At 49.8% G+C, this 18,973-nt stretch overlaps 1 protein-coding gene across 1 annotated transcript in view; it reads right to left on the bottom strand.

The window, feature by feature from the left end:
* Positions 1–14,261, bottom strand: part of TRIM29 (tripartite motif containing 29) — a 60,268-nt gene extending 46,007 nt beyond the window's left edge. The window contains exon 1 of the mRNA XM_032641950.1: positions 14,201–14,261. The gene's annotated coding sequence lies outside the window, so the exon portion shown is untranslated. The remainder of the gene's footprint in view (positions 1–14,200) is intronic.
* Between the last annotated feature and the right edge of the window lie 4,712 nt (positions 14,262–18,973).

Raw genomic sequence — 18,973 nt, 5'->3', positions numbered from 1 at the left:
TGGCTTTTCTCAAAGAATTTGCCTGTTGCATCTAGGTGGTCAAATTTATTGGCATAAAGTTGTTCATAATAGTCCCTTATTATCCTTTTGATGTCCTATAGGATCTGTGGGGATATTCCTCTATTATTCTAGATAATGGTACTTGATATTTTCTTGGTTAGTCTTGATAGAGGTTTATGAATATTATTAATTTTTCCAGAAAAAAACTTTTGGTTTCATTGTTTTTCTCTGTCATCTGTTTTCTATTTTATTGATTCTGCCCTTTATTATTTCCTTTCTTCTACTTATTTTCAGTTTAATTTTCTCCTCTCCAGTTTTTGAAGGTAAAAATTTAGGTGATTGATTTTAAGCCATTATTCTTAGCTAATAGAAGAAGTTATAACTGTAAAGTTTCTTCTAAATACCATGCTACAAATTTTGATATGTTGTATTTTCATTATTATTTAGTTCAAAATACTTTTAAATTTCCCTTTTAGTTTTTTCTTTGACCCACAAGTTATTTAAAACTGTATTTTTAAATTTTCAAATATTTGGAATTTTTCTAAATATCTTATTGATTTTTAAATTAATCCCATTTTGGTCAGAAAACATCCTCAATCTTATTTCAGTCTTATGGAATTTACTGAGATGCTATTTTATCTAGCATATAATCCATCTTAGTGAATGCTCCATGGGCATTTGGGGGGAAAATGTGTATAGCAATTGTTATGGGTAGTATTCTATAAATGTCAATTCGACTGAGGGAGTCTATTGTGTCCTTCAGATCTTCTATATTCTAACTAAATTTTTGTCCAGTTGTTCTGAGAGAAGGGTGATAAAATTTGCAACTATGATTGTGAATTTGTCTATTTCTCTCTTTTCTTCTGTTAGTATTTGCTTCATGTATTTTGAAGCTCTGTTACTAGATTTAGTACAGATTATAAACAATTATTTTAAGTATTATTATATCTTAGTACAGATTTATAATTATTATGCTTTCTTAATGTTTTGACCATTTTATCATTATTAAATATTCCTTTTATTTCCAGTAATAATCTTTGACTTGAAGTGCATTTTGTCTGAGATTAATATAGTTACTCCAGCTTTCCTATGTGTTGTTTAAATGCTGCCTTAGAGATCTAATAGAAATAGAACCTACTGGAGATCTATAACAATATTTCTTTATCTATCCATGTTTTCTTATGTGTAAAAAGAAAAAGAGAGATGGATAGAGAGAGATTTATTTCAAGCAGTTGGTTGATGTGCTTGTGGGGGCTGGTAAGTCTGAAATCTGTAGGGTAGGGCAGGCTGGAAGGCTCGAAACTTTCAGACAGATGCTGAAGCTGTAGTTCATAGGCAAATTTTCTACTTTCTTTAGGAAACCTTAATTTTGCTCTTAAGGCCTTTTGACTGATTGGATGAAGCCCACCCAGATGACAGAGGATAATCTCCCTTACTTGAAGTCAACTCATTGTGGATGTTAATCACATCTACAAAATACCTTCACAGCAACACCTGGATTAGTGTTTAATTAAATAACTGGGTACTAATCAAATTGACACATAAAACTAATTATCACAAATGGTATATATTTTTCTATCCTTTTACTTTCACTTTGTCTCTTTGGGTTCAAAGTATACCTCTTAGAGTCAACACATATCTGGGTCCTGTCAGACCCAGTCAGACAATCTATACCTTTTCATTAAAATGTTTAATCCATCAATTTCATCAATAATTCATAAAACTACATTTGATGTAATTATTGATAAATTTGGGTTTAGGTCTGCCACTTCCTATTTGTTTTATATTGATTTCATCTGTTTCCTTGTTCATTTGTTCTTCCTTTCCTGATTTGTTTGGAATTAATAAAATATTTTGTTGTGATTCCTCAATTAGTTTTATAGCTATATATTTTTCATCTGTAGGAGCTGTTCCAGGTATTATAATGTACATCCTCGACTTACCACGATCTACTCAGAGTTAATATTGTACTGCTTCACATAAAATATAAGAATCTTGCCACAAGACAGTTCCATTTACACTTGCCATCATAGTTTTCACTGCATGTCCTATATATATTAATCTACATATGTAATAGACCCCTCACTACAGTGTTGTAATTTTTGCTTTAAATAGTCATGTCTTTTAAAGAATTGAAGAAAAGATAAAATATGTATAGTCTTTTATATTTACCCACATATTTATCATGTCTGATGATTTTCACTTTTCCTATAAATCTGAGTTAACATCTGGTATCATTTCCCTTCAGTCTGAAAATTTTCCTTTAACATTTTTTGTAGTGTTAAGTGTGATGGCTAATGAATTCACCTCGTTTTTCCTAAAATTAATTTATCTTCATTTTTGAAGATAATTTTGCTGAATATAGAATTCTGAAAAACAAAGATCAAAAAATTATTTTTAATTCTGAGTTCACAGGGATTTTTTTTCCTTTTTTTCTTTTGCATTTTGAAGATGCTGCTCAGTTGTGTCCTGGCTTCCATCATTGCTGTGAGGTTGGCCATCATTGTACCATTGTTCCTCTCTGGAAGCTTTCAGTATGTTCTCTGTACCTCTGCAGTTTGACCATCTGTGCCTAGGTGTGGTTTTCTATATGTTTACTTTGCTTGGGGTTCACCGGGCTTCTAAGATCTCTAAATTGATGTCTTTCACTAAATTTGTGAAGATTTGAGCTATTATTTCTTTAAATAATTTTCTTACCCATTCTGTCTCTCTCCTTTCCTTCCTGGGCTCCAGATACATTCATGTTAGATTGCTTGATGTTGTCCTACAGGACTCTGAGGTGCTCTTCATTTTTCTTTAATATTTTTCCTCTTTGTCCTTCATATAGGATAACTTCTATTGGTCTGTGTACAAGTTCACTAACTCTATTTCCTGCCTTCTCCACTCTGCTGTAAGCCCACCCAGTAAACATTTTATTTCATTTTTTGTAACTTTCAGTTCTAGAATTTCCGTTTGGTTCTTTTATAATAGTATTTTTTTCTGCCAAGATTCCCTATCCGTTAATTCATAACCCAATTGTTTTCCTTTAAGTTTTCAAACATATTATACAAGGGCTTCCCTGGTGGTGCAGTGGTTAAGAATCTGCCTGCCAATGCAGGGGACACACGTTCGAGCCCTGGTCAGGGAAGATCCCACATGCTGTGGAGCAACTAAGCCTGCACACGAGCCACAACTACTGAGCCTGCATGCCACAACTACCGAAGCCCGAGCGCCTAGAGCCTGTGCTCCACAACAAGAGAAGCCACCGCAATGAGAAGCCCACGCACCGCAACAAAGAGTAGCCCCCGCTCTCAGCAACTAGAGAAAACCCGCGTGCGGCAGCGAAGATCCAATGCAGCCAAAAATTAAATAAATTAATAAATTAATTAATTTAAGAAAACATATTATAATAGCTGCTTTAAAATCATTGTCTACTAACTGCAACATCTGGATCATCTCAGGATGGGGGTTGTGGGTTGACTGACTGCTTTTTTAAATTGAAAATGGGTCATGTTTTCCTGTTTCTTTGAATGTCTACTGAGTTCTGATTAGATACTAGACATTATGAATGACATGGTATGGACTCTGGATTGTGTTGTATTTCTTTGAAGGGTAAATTTGATTCAAGCTGTCAGTTAACTTAGCTGGACCGAAACTCCAAACTCTGTCTCCGCTATGGTGAGTAACATCTGACATCTTTGCTCGGTTCCTTCAGCTTCTAGCCACTGCTTTTTTGCCAGGCTGCCTGGAATCTCCTTAATGCTTGACAGTTTAGCTTAATAACTTAAAATCAACAGAGAATACGAACAGATTTTCCATGTAGATTTGGGGGTTCACCCCCGCTACAGTTCCCTCTTTTTCAGGCCCCCCTCAGTTTTCTGGTTGCTCTGCCCTTACCGAATTAGTGAGGCTGCAGATTCTACACTAGATCCATGTGGGTATTAGAGTAGTCATTAGAAAATGGCTACAAACTCACTCCTTGCAGTTTACTTTTTTTCAAAGGTAGACACCCTTTCAGTTTATGCCTGCTTTTAGTCATTCCCCAGTGTCTTCAAATAATTTTTTTTAATACTTCCCCAGATTTTATAATTGTTATCTGTTGCCGGGGACTGTTTGGGGGGTGGGTGGATGGGTAAGTCCCACAAAGCTATTCTTCCATTATTAGAAACCAGAACTGTATTATCCCTTTTCACACAGTAGGAAACTGAGGCACTGAGAAATTATGTGACTGGCCCAAAGTCTTGTGGCTAATAATCAACTTCAATACCCAAGTCTTACCACAGTCGACTGATGGGGAGCCTCCCCTGAATCTTTCTAGTTTGAAATGTCTCCATACCCCTCCCTCTTCTCACCCTACAAACAGCTTTACCCTGAATTTTGTGTGAGGGGCTGGATGAAGGGCTGAATCCCACAACACTTGTCATTCATTGAATTCTGCACTTGTGTGACCCTGTCCCCATCACCAGCCTGGCCTTCTCAGGAGCTTCCCGCTGCTCTCCCCACAATGCCTCTGGCTCACTTCAATGCATTATCCATGCAGCAGCCAGGGGGAGTCTTTCTGAAACATAAATTTGAACTTGCCATCTCCTCCCTTCTTCACATGCTGGCCCTACCTAAATTCTTCCAGTGGCACCCCACAGCTCTCAGGAATAAGACCCCCGTCCTTAAGATGGCCCAACGCCCTGCAAAGTCCAGCCCTGCCCTTGTATCCTCAGAGCTTAGCACACAGCAGGTGCTTACCGAACAAAGGAGCCACTTGACGGCTCTGAGTGGCCCCCTCATGCCTCCTCAGTTGTGATGCAGAGCAAATGACTCAACTGGAGTGAAAGGTGCTCCCCAAAGCTGTAAACGTGCAACGCAAGTAAGAGCGGCCTCATCACTGAAGTTAAAAGTGGGAGGATGGAAACGGAGGAGGCAGAGGGGCGAGGACGCGTGTCTGGAGAGGCGCGGCGGTGTGGCGGCGCCCGTGGGAGCGGTGGCCGCGGTGGGAACCAGCGGCGCCCAGGCTCTCAGCGCTCCAGGCTGGCCCCGCTCGCTCGCTCGCCCGGCTTTGATGGCTGCTCCCGCCAGGCACAAAGGCCTGTTTCATGCCCAACGATGCAATGGGTTTTGTGTCTGCCCGCGGGTTCCCCGCGACCGGAGAATCGGGGACCTGAGTTTGCTGCCCAGTGAGCCTCTGAGGGTGGCAGGGACCCGGGCTCCAGGACGTTCTCTCTGGCCCCCCAGGGGTTGGGGTGAGTGAGGGGAGGGACCAAACTGAGCAGCGAGGCAGAGGGCGCTTCTGAAGTCCAACTTCCAGCGGGTCACCGGGACGATGGCGATCATTCTTGTTCTAAAGGGAAGTCCAGCAGGTTATTTACTGGTGGTGCGTTTTGTATGGGCTCTGTGCGCAGCCCCATTTATTAAGTATCTGGGTTTCTGTCTCTGGGTCTGTTTCCCTGCCCTTGGGTCCCCTCCTCTCTTTGCCCAGAGACGCTGCGGTGTACTAAGTCACTTCCCATCCCTGACACCAGCCACTGCCCGGCCCAGAGCAAGACTGGAAAGGCTTGCTGAAGAGGTACATGCGCTCATGTAATGCTCACAAGCACCCTCTGGGGGGCGGGGCGAGGAGGCGTTTATTATTTTCATTTTCCTGATGAGGAATCTGGGGCCCAGGGAGGTCACCTGCCCAGGGCCATGCAGCTAGAAGCAAGCAGGCGCAGAGGCACTGGATGGATGCATGAGCTTCCCACGGGAGATTCCCTGAGCTTCGTGGGCTTCCACCAGCCAGCTCCAGGTCAGAGAGCCCAGCCTGGCAGCCAGGCCCAGGCCACCCCACCAACAGGTCCCCAAGCACTCCAGTGTAGGGGTGGCTCTCTGTGCTTGGCCCCGGACAAGCAGTACTAGCAGCTGTTGAAGCAGCATCTCATGTTCTGAGCTCCTGGAAGGATTCAGAGGCCGCGTGAGCTCCTGTCTGAGACAGAGCTTCCCAAACTTTGTCACAGCACGGCACATGAGAAAAACGACGACATGGCATGGCACGACCCACTGAAGTAAAGTGAGGGGCTGCTTTCAGCCAGAGGCTACAGCTGGGGGAGGGGGTGGCAGATGCCCCGGGAAACTGGGACCATTTGGAGGATCGGATGGAGGAGTTCTCTGTCTTAGAACACCTGTAACTCATTCCCAGCACATCAGTGTGCCCTGCCCCCAGATGGGAGCTCTGCTCTTGGGCAGGTGGCACTGTGCAACCTCTAGCCCTTCTGAGCAAGCATGCTCTGCCTCTCACAGGGAGGTCCAATGACACGGCTGGGTTTCCCCTCCTCACAGCCTGCCCCCATCTCCCTAAGCCCTCACACCCCGCAGGATCTGGAGCCCCCTTTCCTGCTCCAACCCTACCCCCACTGACCTCGCAGCCCTACTTTCGGTCCAGTCCGACCATCCTACCCCTTAGGCAGGTGTAATGGTGACGAGAGTGGGCTGTGGAGTCCAGTCGCCTGCATTAAGATCCTGGCTCCACTGTGTTCCGGCTGTGTGGCTTTGTGCCAGTTCCTTAATTTCTGTGTCTCACTTTCCTCACCTGTAAAATGGAGGAAATGACAGATCTACCACATAGGGTCGCTGGGAGGGACTGTGGACACACAGCTGCTGGCACAAGGAAGATGCATGGTGAGTCTTAGCTCTTGTTACTATGACCCACCACCCCCCATAACCCACATGGCTCAGCAGCCATACCCTCACCCAACATGAGATGCCCAGCTCTCCCCTAATAGTCAGTTCCCAGCCTGAGTCAGTGTCCTCAGCAAGCCCATGGTGCAGGGACCCTGGAGGAGTCTCACTGGCTACACCAAGTTGGCGCCGAGGACGGCTGGGGTTTGGCCTGGGCATTTAAGAGCCGAGGACTAAGCAATGCCCACGTGACCTGCTGTGTCCTCTTTGTCCATCAGAACAACAATGTCAGGCCACTGGCAATGGGACCAGCCTCTGAAGTGGTCATCTGAGTACCCTGGGAAAGAGTCTATCCCCTTCCTTTACCTTCTGTCACTGAACTTGGCAGGGGCAGAAGGATTTCTGTGCCACCATGGAACAATCTTCCACCCAGTAAGTCCCTTCTGGTATCCGACTACAATCCCTCCTGCTGTCGTTAGCTCACTCATTGAGCTCTGGCCTGAAGGGTGGTGAAGGCTGGATCCTCACTCTCCTTCCTGCCCTGGGCCCAGGGAAGTTCGTCTTAAAGCTGAGGAGAGAGGAGGTGTCCTTGAACACCAGCGTGAACACAGAGGAGAGGGCCGTTTGGGGACTCAAGGGTCAGCTGGGGAAAGCACCTGCCCAGCACAGGTGTAAACTCAAGTAAGCCGCATCACCTTTCCGAGGGAACCAGACTGTGGTTCCTCATTCCCACCACAGGGTGTCTCCACACCCCGCTCAACCAGCCCCCCAGGCCGCGGCTCCCTTTGACACAGCCCTTTGTGGGTCTGTCCTCAATCCTTCCCTTACTATTTAGCGTGTTTCCTCCTGTTTTGCCTTCAGGGGAGACAGGCCCTGACTGTTGGCAAGTGCAAGGCCTGTCACTACCCACACCTCCGCCTCATTGGGTTAAGCTGAGTGGCCTGGAGCAGGAATTGCTTCCCTTGTGGACCCACATGCTGTGGTCCCCTGGGTGGTGTTTAGGAAATCCTGGCCCCTCCCACAGAAGGCCTTGACCGGCGTACAGAGAGGCTTGTGCCATCTTCTGTGGAGACCCCTCCGCAGTCTGGCAGGGTAACTGGTGACCTAGGTATTGCTTCCTAACCTCCACAACCCACCTTCTAACGAACTTCTCCCTGTGATGGTAATTAGAAGAGGCATAATTATCTCCTTTTGAAACATTAAATGGGGCTATGTAGGTGAAAAACATTTTGAAAGCTCTTTATTAAAATATAAATGTTGGTTGCCAAAGACAGGGCAACTGAGACCCCACAAGGTTAAATGACTTTCTGGAAGCCACACAGCAAGTCAGTGGTGGCCCGAGGGGAGGAGCCCTGGCCTCCTGATCCCAACCTAGATTCTTTCAAGACATCACACTTGGCTTTGGAATGGGCTCCTCTGTGTGACCCTAGTCCAAGGGGGTGAAAGGGCAGCAGAACAGAGATCCTGGGGGAGAGAAAGGAAGCCAGGGATGAAGGGGTTAAGGGGGCGTGGAACCAGGATGGCTGAAGGCTATTCACAGACCAGTGGAAGCAGAGGAGACCAGGGACCGGTCTGGCTTTGATTAGGTCCCAAAGCTATCTGCAGGGTCAGACTCTGGAGATTGGTTGGTTTTATGGGGGGCAGATGGCATGAATTATAGGGGCTTTAATGGGGCAGCAGGGCTCTACCCACAGTGCCTTTGGAAGGTGTTGGTGCAGGGCCTCTTCCCTAGCAGCCTGGCCCAATTACATCAGCTCCAGCCACTGCTGTGCTTCCTGCCCCCTCTCCACACGCCCCACCAAACCCACCCCTGAGGAGTCTTGGAGGATGTGCCATCACCCAAAGGAGAGAGACCCTCTGCTTCCTCTATAGAAGCCAAATCAGGATGTGGTACCAGCCTGGAGCCACTGTAGGATGGGTTTCACAAATCATGAAGGGCCAGCTTGCCCCCAAGCTAACTTCAGGCCCTTAGATAGTCATCAAACCACGTCCTTGATGGGGAGGGGCTGGAAGACCATCCCACCCAACTGCTTCCACAGAGGGTCACCGCGCTAACACCTCAGTGCTGAACTTGAACCCGGGGGTCCCAGCTCACAACCCAGTACCTTTTCATGACCACACTCCCATCACGCAGCCTCTCTGGGTCTGTTTCCTCACCTGACCTAAGAGTATTTGTTTGGCCTCCCTCACAGCTGAAATGGAATGAAACATTGGCTACAAAAGTCTTTGAAAAGTTAAATCCATCAGGCAAATGATTGCAACATTATTGCAGTTTGGTGAACAGGCTGGGAAGCCCGGGGAGTTCCCTGGGGGCAGACCAGCTGGCCCCTCTACTCTGTAGGGAGCCCAGCTGACACCCCCTGAGTCTGGCAGTCCCTCTGCAGTGTAGCGCTGCTCAGGGAAAGCAAGAAGCCCTCCACCAAGCAAACATCATGAAGAGGACAGACTATTCCAAACAGACAAACAAAAAACCAAACAGAAAACACCTCTCTTCCTGCATCCCAAAGCCAAACAGAGATGATTTCTCAATCATCCCCTAGGGCATTATCCCACCCTGGGGGTCACCTTATTCCCAGATGAGGTGGGGGAGAGATGGAAGGTTGACAGCCAATTCTCCCCACACTTTGGATGCAATCTTGGCCAGAAAGCAACCCGAGCGACGTCTGTCAGCTTAAAGGACACGCCTCTGACACGGCAATTCCTCTTCTAGAAATGTACCCCTCAGTGATATTTGCACAGACGTGTATGTATAAGGCTGTCCACTGCAGTTTTGTTCATGATAACTAAAAACTAAAAAGAACTTAAGTATCTATCACTAGAGGGTGGGGTAAATAAATTATGGTCCATCTATGCTATACAATACCAGCCAAAGAATGAAGGAGATATGTGTGTATATAAAGAAATATATGTGCATATAAATGAAGTAGATTTAGATGACGATCTGTAAGTTATATTAAGAACAAGTCATATATGGCCATATAAATATGAATATAAAACATTAAAAATAAATTTTTTTAATTAAAAAATAAAAGAGCAAGTCATATATGGAAGAGTGGGTATCATATGTTCCTGCTGATGGCAAAAGAAAAAAAGAAGTAAATGCATTTAAGCATAGAAAATTTCTGAATGATACCCAAAAAGCTGTTCATTGTAGTGTAAGAGGCCGTTTAAGAGGTAGGTCGTCTGCATAAATGGGGACTTGCTTTTCAGTATCTTCCTATTTTAGCATTTATATATGTGCTAATTTTTTCAGTTAAATGAAGGGGAGAAAAAGAGTCTAGAAACATAACTGCTTGGGCTCAGTCCCATTTCTCAACTCCATTCGCCTTCCAACTTCCAAAGTCTTAGCCGTGCTTCCTTCCCACCCAGCCCTGACCCACTCCAGCCTCCAAGCCTGTCTGCACTACAGCCACTGCCCCCGGGGTGGCTACTCTTCACTCTGTGAGGATCAAGGCATCCCTTTCATGCCCAGCTGCAAGAAGCACACAAGGGCCTCAAATGCTTGGAGGAGGGAAATCGCCCCAGATGGGAGCCCTGTGCGCAAGCCAAGGGGCTTGGTTTCCTATTAAGTGTGGAAGGAGTGGCAGTTAAACACCAAGCTTCAAAGAGTCTAGGATTTTCAAAACTTGCTTTTGGGGAATATGCAGCTTTTATCGGAGGTGTCAGACATTAATGGGAGCTCTGGATTGGATCTTTCCCAGCCTGAAGAGCGCTCTCCCTCCCTTCTCCTTCCCCACTCCTTCCAGCAACCAGATAGCCCCTCTTTGATGAATCAAAAGAGGCTCTGAGTTCAAGGGGTATTCCTGTCCCACTGCTCAGCCCACTTCTTCCCGCCTTCACTTCCATAAGGAAGTGTGGAAGCTGAGAGGACCCGAGAGGAGGGGAGTGGGAACCCAAGGGAAGGGCAGGGAGCAGGTTCAGACAGAGGCAAAGAAGGGCCGGCTTGCTCACCTGCTCCTTTGGAAAAGGTTTCGTGGCTGATGATTAGGAATTCCGGGGCCTGCCCTTTGCCAGCTGCGATGAACCCTCAGCAAACAATTGCTCCTCTGGGCAGTGACCATGCTCTTAGCTCTTTGTCTCCTCAATTCCCCATCCTTCTGTTAAAAGTCCCTTCTTTCAAGTTCCCTGGACCAGTGTCCCTACTCTTTCTCTCCCCGCAGAAAGTCCCCTTATTTATGGCCTAGAGCTTGGCCAGATGCTCATGGAGCCTCTGCTCTTGGCAGCAGTGGTTAGTTCAGGAGAGCAACGGTGGGCTCCCTGACTCCACTCAGCTTCCCACTGGCTGAGTACCTCATTAGCCAAGAAGCAAGCCTGCCTCCAGTCGTGGGGAGCACTCACGTTTCCCCAGAGCCAACACAGCCTGGTCTCTTCCTGGGAAGGGCTATTTCTCCTCTTTGTCTGACTTTGACCCTGCCCTTTATAAAACAATAACCCCAGCATCAATTCATCTAAGAAAGCATCACTCATTCCTGAAGCATCACCACATCAGTTGTTAAGTGTTCTCAGCATCTGGAATGACTCTAATTAGATTTGTCCTAACTCCTAACACCCCCCTGATGAAAGGGAGAGAGGCCACCAAGTAGTTCATGCCACCACAATAAGAATTATCATCAAGAAGTGTCCATCCAAGTAGGTCCTGTCTCTGACAAGGGTGTGGAGAGGATGCTGGTCTCCTGATGTCACCGTCAGAATGACACGGGAGGAGCGTGTCCAAACATCCCTGATTCTCTGGGTTGACATTAGTGGACCTGACCCTTTACAGTTTACCAAGCATGATAACACACAGTATGCCTTCTAATCCAACTCCTGGGAGGCTGATAGCATCATACAGTTAAGGAAACTGAAGTTCAGAGGGTCATACAATCTGTAAAAGGCCGAGTCAAACCTAGCACACAGGTTCCCTGACCCTCCTGCTTTCTCCACTTTACATTTTTTTTTAATTTTATGTTTCCGCCTAGAAGCCAAGACTGGTGCCAAGACTGCCGCTATGCCAGGGAAGAGTAACAAAACCACCTGCCTCTTCCCGAGACAGGGCTAGATGCTGGGTGTCCTGAAGGTGCGGAGAGACCAATGCCAGCGTTTCTGATCCTTGTAGACGTGGGAAGAAAACATGTCATGAACACAGACAGCCCATTACGTCATCCAGAAGGGAGAGAGAGAAGAGGAAAGGGAAAAAAGGAAGGCGGGAGGGAGGGAGGGAGGGGAGAGAGGTCAGTAAACAATCCTCCAAGGACTTCTGGGAAATCACACGCACATGAACACATAACACACACACCCTGCACATCTGTATGAGGGTGTAATGGAAGGAGCACAACTTCGGAGCCAGGTGGACCTGGTCATTTTTCCAGCTCTAACATTGTTGGCTGTGGGTCTGTAAGTAAATCACCAGATCTCTCTAAGTCTCCGTTTTTCCATCTGCAAAATGCAGGAATTTATACCCATCCAAAGACTGCAAAAACCTCCAGAAAAATGTTGAGCCTGAGGCTAGAAGTGAGTGTAATAGGGGACTTGGATCAGAGGGGGTCAGGGAGGCCGGAATGGGAAGGTGTTTGAGAGCCTCGGATAAGGATCGAAGAGGTCATATTGAAGAAACCACACTCTAGAATTCAAACCCCAGAAGAAAGTTCAAATTCTTTTCTCCTTATGATTTGATACCAAGCCCAGCTCCCCTCCCTCTTCGGAACCCTTTCCATCCATCCCACCCTCACCGTCCTCCAGACTTGGCGGGAGATGCTCCCAACTGCCTGTCCTCCTCACCTGCCCCCCACTCCTGGCCCAGAAAGCCAACCCACGTGCAAACCCGAGGCGCACCTGGGCCTCCTGGCCACAGCTGGCCTCTCTGCAACACACTGCCCTGCTACAGCAGCCGCCGAGACGAATCAGGCTCACAGGCAGGGAAGCTAATGGCAGGACTCGGAGGACTCAATCTCGAACAAAGATTTGAAAAAGGTCCACGTGGGGAAAGGGCCAGGCCCGCTGCCTTCACGTTACGGGCTTACGCAAAGGTCAAGGGCAAGACTGAGAGTCAGATACTGAGGTTATCGAGCAGATATGCCTGGTTACGTCCAGAGCCACGTTCAGAGACAAAGGGAGAGGGAGGTGGTGTCTGAGGCCAGAGAGGCAACAAGGGCCAGAGAGAGAAGCTTGGCATCGATGAGATGGATGGTCTGCAGCCACAGGCATCCTTGGACGTCAACCCAATGGCCTGAGTCAGCAACCCAAGCTGGAGGTGTTGGTTGAGATCATGACCCAACTCCCAGGACTGCTGCAGCTTGAAAGGGGCTTTGAGATGCTGGGATGAAAGGCACTGGGTTGAGTACAAAGCACAGTGCGAGTTGTCCTGGGAGTGGGAGACCTGGCCCTGGGCCTTCCCCAGCCCCTGTCCTGAGTCACTTCCTCCATCCTGGCTGGATTTTGCCTCTGTAATCCAGAGACACCAAACTCCCCTTTCAGGACAGCTCGGGGAGGGGGCAAGGGGGGATGGGGTGTTCCCAGAGAGTGTGTGCGGCACACAGGCCAGGCATGACCCTGCATTCACTGGGAAGGGAGGGAGGTGCTCTGGCCTTGATGCTAGTGGGGATGCTACCACGCATTTACAGCTTCGTGACGCCCTCTGAATGTGGTTGGGAGAGGGAGGTGGATCACTGAAGAAAGTGAGGAACAAAGAGCTGGAGAGGTCTCTCAAGGTCTCGGGGCACATCTGAGGGGAGAGCAGATCTGAAGCCTTCTGCCCCCTAGCGTCCTCCTCGCAGAGGGCAGCCAGACCCCAGTTACTCATTCTTTTAAATCTGAGGCTCTCCTAGGAGCTTCCCAGCCCTGTGCTCTGTATTGCCGGCGCTGTGATAGAGGCACCGCAGGGGCATGGCCTTAAGGAATGTCTTCTCGTGCTCAACCAGCACCTCTTCAGTGCCTGGAAAATCACTGGATACTTCAGGGTTAAGAAAAAGAACAGGAGAATGAGCCAGAGAGTGAGGTCTCCTGGAAGGTCAGAGTGGGGAGGCGAGGGCTGCCAAGGGATGCGCTCCAGTGCTGGCCTCTGCCAGCGGATTAGAACCACCAAGTCCTCCAAGAAAGTCTCCTGCTGGTCTTCAGTTGGCCTCCACGAAAGGGGGCTCCCCAAACCTCCTTCACCTGGCGGGCCTCAAAGCATCCCCCTCCAGAGGGACTAGGGGCCAATTCAGCATTCCAATGGGTAGACAACGTTTAACCTGGACCCAGCCTGGCCGCTCACGGGCCCCAGACAAAGAAGACACGGTTCCTGCCCTCAGAGTCAAGAAGAACACGTGCAGCCACCCAGACTGAAAGGGACGCGAGCCGGGATGCAGGAGGGTCCAGGCAACGTGCTGTGCGGACTGGAGGTGGAAGGGGAGGTCTGGTCAATTCAAAGCACAGAGGCCGCTCACTGTACCTGGGAATCAAGACCTTCCGCCGTCCATCGGCCAGGCATCTCCCCCAGTTCAGGGCCCATCCCTTGAACTAGCCAGACCTGGCTAAGCTCAAATGAAGCAGGTGCTTCCCCTGGCAGCTTTCTCATGCCTGGAAACCCGAAAAGTATTGATAAGACTGGTAATAGTACCAGCACAGACACGAAGGCTTGGACCAGCCCAGCCCAGAGCAGACACTCCTGGAGTACTGGCTGCTTTACTCCTGTTGCTTTCAAATCCACGTTTAGTAGAAAGTGCTGGGAAGCACCGTGTGAACTGTGGAGAACTCCCCAGAAGCAAAGGTGGTTACAACCCGGAACCACAGAGTGAGGGCGACCCTGTCAGGCCTTCAAGGGAGGGCTTCAATGCACTGGCTTGTGTGCGGTGGTTTGGGTGGAGTCTGGCTGGAGGCAGGGGACTCCCTGCAATGACCTCTCAGGTTCCTTCTCATCTCGGGTAGATCTGAAGGCCCAGGGAGGGCTCAGAACAGAACAGAGCTGGTGTGTGAGGATCCAACTCTGGCTATGTTTTTCCTATTTCTCTGCGCGCGGGGCTCGCGCCTCCTGGCACTGGTCCTTCCTGGGGCCCCAGCTCCAGCTTGTTAGTTTTAACTGGAACAATTTCCTTTGAACTCAGCTTGAATTAGCATCACCATGGCGATGGATCAGAGTTTTCACAAGTCGACCTGGTCTTCACCCCTTAAGCAATTAGTTTGAAGGAGAAAAGCAGAAGGAAGAGGAGGAAGAAGAGGAGGGGAAGGTGGGGGGAGAAAACAGGCAGGAAGGGAAGGGGAGAGGAGGAGGAGGGGGACTTATTGGAGCAGGGGAGGGGGGAGGGGGGAAGATGGAGGAGGGGGAGGGGAAGATGGGGAGGGGGAGGGGAAGATGGGGGAGGGGAGGGGGAAGATGGGGAGGGGCAGGAAGAAGGCGCAGAGGTACAGGAGGGGCCTCCTGACCTGCCAGCTCAGCCACACCCCCCGGGGACACCCCCTAGAGCTTTTGCCTTCGCAACCCAGCACCAGACCTTCCACAGGTCGCCCAGGAGGAAAGGGGCACTGTTCCACTTTCTCAGGGGAGACCCAGCAGCCCAACCCCACGAGCGGTCACCCCCAGGTAGCCAGCCCACCTTCAGCCCCTTCCTCCTGCAGGGACCAGACTGGTAAGAGCCAAGAACAGGGTCTTGGAGCCTGAGAACTGAGGAAGGGTCACACACAGATCCCCTACTTATTCGCCCCATGACCTTGGGCAAGCCACCAGCCCATGTGAATGGCAGTGGGAGGGAGGGACAAGTGACAGGGCTGCCCTGGCTTGGACTCCACGGTGGGCCCCGTGGGGGTCACTGCTTGCCTGCTTGTCGGCTCTCACTTATCTGGGAGCTTCTGGCCAGGCGGTGACTAGCTCTTAGTCATTGCTGAGTTCCCAAGACTAACACAGGGCCTGACATACATCAGGCCGGCAGTATTTTTCAAATGAATTAACAAATGAATGAACTATTGCTATTTTTTTTTTAATGGATGGTAAGAGTGGGGAAAGGGGAATAGAGAATCAGAATCCTCCAGAATTTGATGGAGTTGAGGATCTCTCTTTCTTTAAGACTCTTTTCTGTCCACACCTCGTCCAGGAAGCCCTCAGGGACTTGCCCTCTTCCTTCCACCCCACCCCATCCCAGGCTCCTCACACACTAGGGCCTCTGCCATCATCTCCATCACCAGGCTGTGTAGTCACTGATTCACTCATCTCTCTCCCCAGCTCTGGTCTGGTGCCCCTACAACAAGGACTATGTCTCATTCCCCAACTCCTTGCACTCTCCAAGCGCAGAGTGGATGCTCTAGAAATGTGTGTGAATGCAGGAACCTGAGTATTTGTGGAATGCCCGCACCGTCATTCGTCATTCGGCTGTGTCCGGCGCAGGGCCAGGCGTCGGGCTTTCAGTAAAGGCAGTCCCTGGGAAAACAATGTGTGAACAGAGGACTGGCAATGAGGCAGGCCAAGTGGAAAACACGGGCGGGAGAGGATGGGCTCACGAGGCAGGAGGCCTCATGACGTCTGCTCTACAGAGAGCTAAGGAGGAAAGGTGTTTCCTAGGCCCCCCACAGCACAGAGCATTTCAAGAAAAAGAAAAACAGTTTTTTCTCAAAGGGAGTCAGATGGTGGAGGGACACGCTCGCGGGCAGGAGGGAGATGATGCATCGTGTCAAAGCTACACGAGACCTTCTGAACTCACCTGAGGAAGGACCAGGCGTGGAGTCTAAGCTGGAATTTATGTATCGTCTCCGGCCAGGGGGCACCTCAGGCGTGCTCACCACCCGCTTCTGTGTCTCTGTCACCCCTGATCGCACCACGCCCCACCCAGCAACATGAGGCATCCAGGAGCTCTGCAGGCTCAGCACCAGCACCATGGCTTCTCACCTGGCTGACGTCACGTTAGGTGTTAGTAAGGTGCCCGGCTTCTCAAAGTTCCTGCAGAGCGAGGGTGATGACAGACCCCGGGCCACGTGTGGTTGTCGTGAGGATTAAACGAGCCACTGCTTGTGAAGCACGATGCCCTATGCCCGGTGTGGTGCGAAGGCTCGGTCAGCTTGGCTACCGACTCCTGCCTCCCTTTGGAGGCCTGATTTTCCCACGTGTAAAGTGGAGGTAAAACCCTCTCTGGGCACATGCATTTCCTCCACCCCTCTGCCCCCAGACACAAACACCCTTTCTCTTCAGAAGCTCTCTGTTTCGGCAATGTGGCAATTTCCATCTGTCCTAAGAATTGCCCTGCTGGGCCCCGTCTCCCGTTTCTGGAGCTGTGCTTCCTTTTACATTTCTCCATGTGCTCTTACAGCTTCCCTCCCTGGCCCTCTCCGCTCCGGCCCTCCCCCCTCCTCCTCCCTCCTCTTTTCCCAAGTCCTGCCTTTGGCTTCTCTGTCTCTCCCTTGGCTCTCCCACTCTGCTCCTCATTATAAAAAAGAAATCTTTCCAAATACGCCAAAAATGCACTCATCCCCCAAGGACCCCAGTCCGGCACAAAGGGCTGGTTCTTTCGGGCTGCTCTGGGTGGCCTCCGTCTTGCCCACTGCCTCTGACTCGTGGTCTCATTCGCATGACTGGGAGGGCTAACTGGAGATTTTCCCATGTCCTTGGGTGGGGAGGAAGCTGGGAGGGTGTGAGCTGGATGAAAGAGGGTGAAGATATTTTGAATCTTCCCCAAATTTTGTTTATCTACAGGGGGAAAAACAAACTGATATCCTGAAACCTAAAGAATTCTATCAGATTGGTAGGAAAGATTTAGGTTACAAATCAGGAAGACTGTGCAGACCAGGACAGCCTCCGTGTGGAATGTTCTGTCTGGAGGACAGAGTTGGCCTGCTTCCTGGGGTAGGTGGGGAGTCCTTTGGCCTGGAGGCAGTGGAGGGGCCCCCTGACCCCAGGAGACCCTCTGATGGGAGCACACTGGGGTTCTTCAGGGAGCACTGTGCCCTCTGTGCTCTGGGTCCCACCAACACCTCCACCCTCTGCACCTAGTGCCCTCTGGCCAAGTCCCTGCTCCACAGGGGCACTGACCTAGAGGCTGCATAGCTCCTCCCCTCCAAAGCCAGAGTGACCTCACCCCAGCCAAGTCCAGAAAGAAACACATCTGACGTACTCAGGGTTGGGGGCAGGGAGCCTGGGGCAGAGGACGGGAACATAGGAGCCGTTTCAGTCCCACAGGAATCCACCTTCTCACTAAGGTTCCCGGTGGAGTCAGTGCAGGGCCTCAGCCTCTGCCCCTGGGCTGTAGCCTTCCAGGGCTGCAGAGGAGAGATGGGAGAGGGCGTTGGCACAGCCTTTCAGCCCTCATGTCCTCTGAGGATTTCTGAATTTTTTCCCTCAACAACATCCCCTCCCTTCCCCACCCCATCCCACAGCAGCTGGGCTGCTGGAAGCCAGTGGTGTTTCTGAGTTAATCAAAAACTCCTGTACTTTGCCCTTGAATGGAGGCCATCGTTCCTTTGTCCCAGGGCAGTGGGGTCAGCTTGCTCCTCCTGGGCTTACATGGTGTCAGAATACTAAAAGGGGGTGGGGAGGAAGGAGAGGGGAACTAACGCTGATCAAGGGCCTCCTGCTATTATCAGGCACTGGGCTGGGTGCCCAGGAGACACTGACAGCCCAACTGTCCTACTGGGGGATGGTGCGGGGGGGTCCCTATTTTGCCTGTAAGAAACTGAGGTGCAAAGCTTTGAAGAAACTTGCCCCAGACCTCACAAATATGAAATGAAGGGTGGAGAATGCCTCAAGGCTTCCAGTAGAGTTTTGTGGGGGGAGGGGCGGTTAATTCATGATTGAGTTAGAACATTCCAGAATTATTCATAGAGTATGGACAGAAAGCTGAATATAGCTGTGATGTTCCAGCTCAGAAGGATGAGTGAGGGTCTGTGTACAGCCTGGGCTCATATGCAGAGGGAGGGTCCCAAGGGGAACTGGGAAGGTCCAAGAGGTTGGATATTCTTTTGGACCCGGAAGCCACCAAGATGGCCTTGTATATGGATGAAGGGCGTTAAAGTGCACCCCAAGCCCAGGACACACCTCCAAGAGTCCCGGAGAATCCTGCTCTGGCCTGAGAAGATCAGGTCTTTGGGATACATTGCCGGAGAGACCAAGGACACAGGTTTTGTCCCCATGTGGAACAGGCAGTGCCTTAAAATGGGTCCCCAGCAGAACAAGGGAACTTGAAGAGCTCGGTCCCTACTTCCCCCCACACCTGCTGCCTGGCCACGCACACACTGGGCATCCTGCAGCCACACTTAACTCGCCCCTCCTTCCTTCTGAGACCCAAGCAAATGTCAGTTCTTTTCGTCTCCTTCCACCTTTCATTTCCCATTTGCCCTCTCCCCGTTCCCCCTTCCTTGGCCTGCTCCCCCCTCCCCCCATCTGCCCTAAAGAGCAAATTCCTATCCTGACCGA

Source organism: Phocoena sinus, chromosome 8, assembly GCF_008692025.1.
Source record: "Phocoena sinus isolate mPhoSin1 chromosome 8, mPhoSin1.pri, whole genome shotgun sequence".
Taxonomy (NCBI): Eukaryota; Metazoa; Chordata; class Mammalia; order Artiodactyla; family Phocoenidae; genus Phocoena; species Phocoena sinus.
Note: the sequence above shows the minus strand (reverse complement) of the source record. Positions and strands in the feature narration are given on the sequence as shown.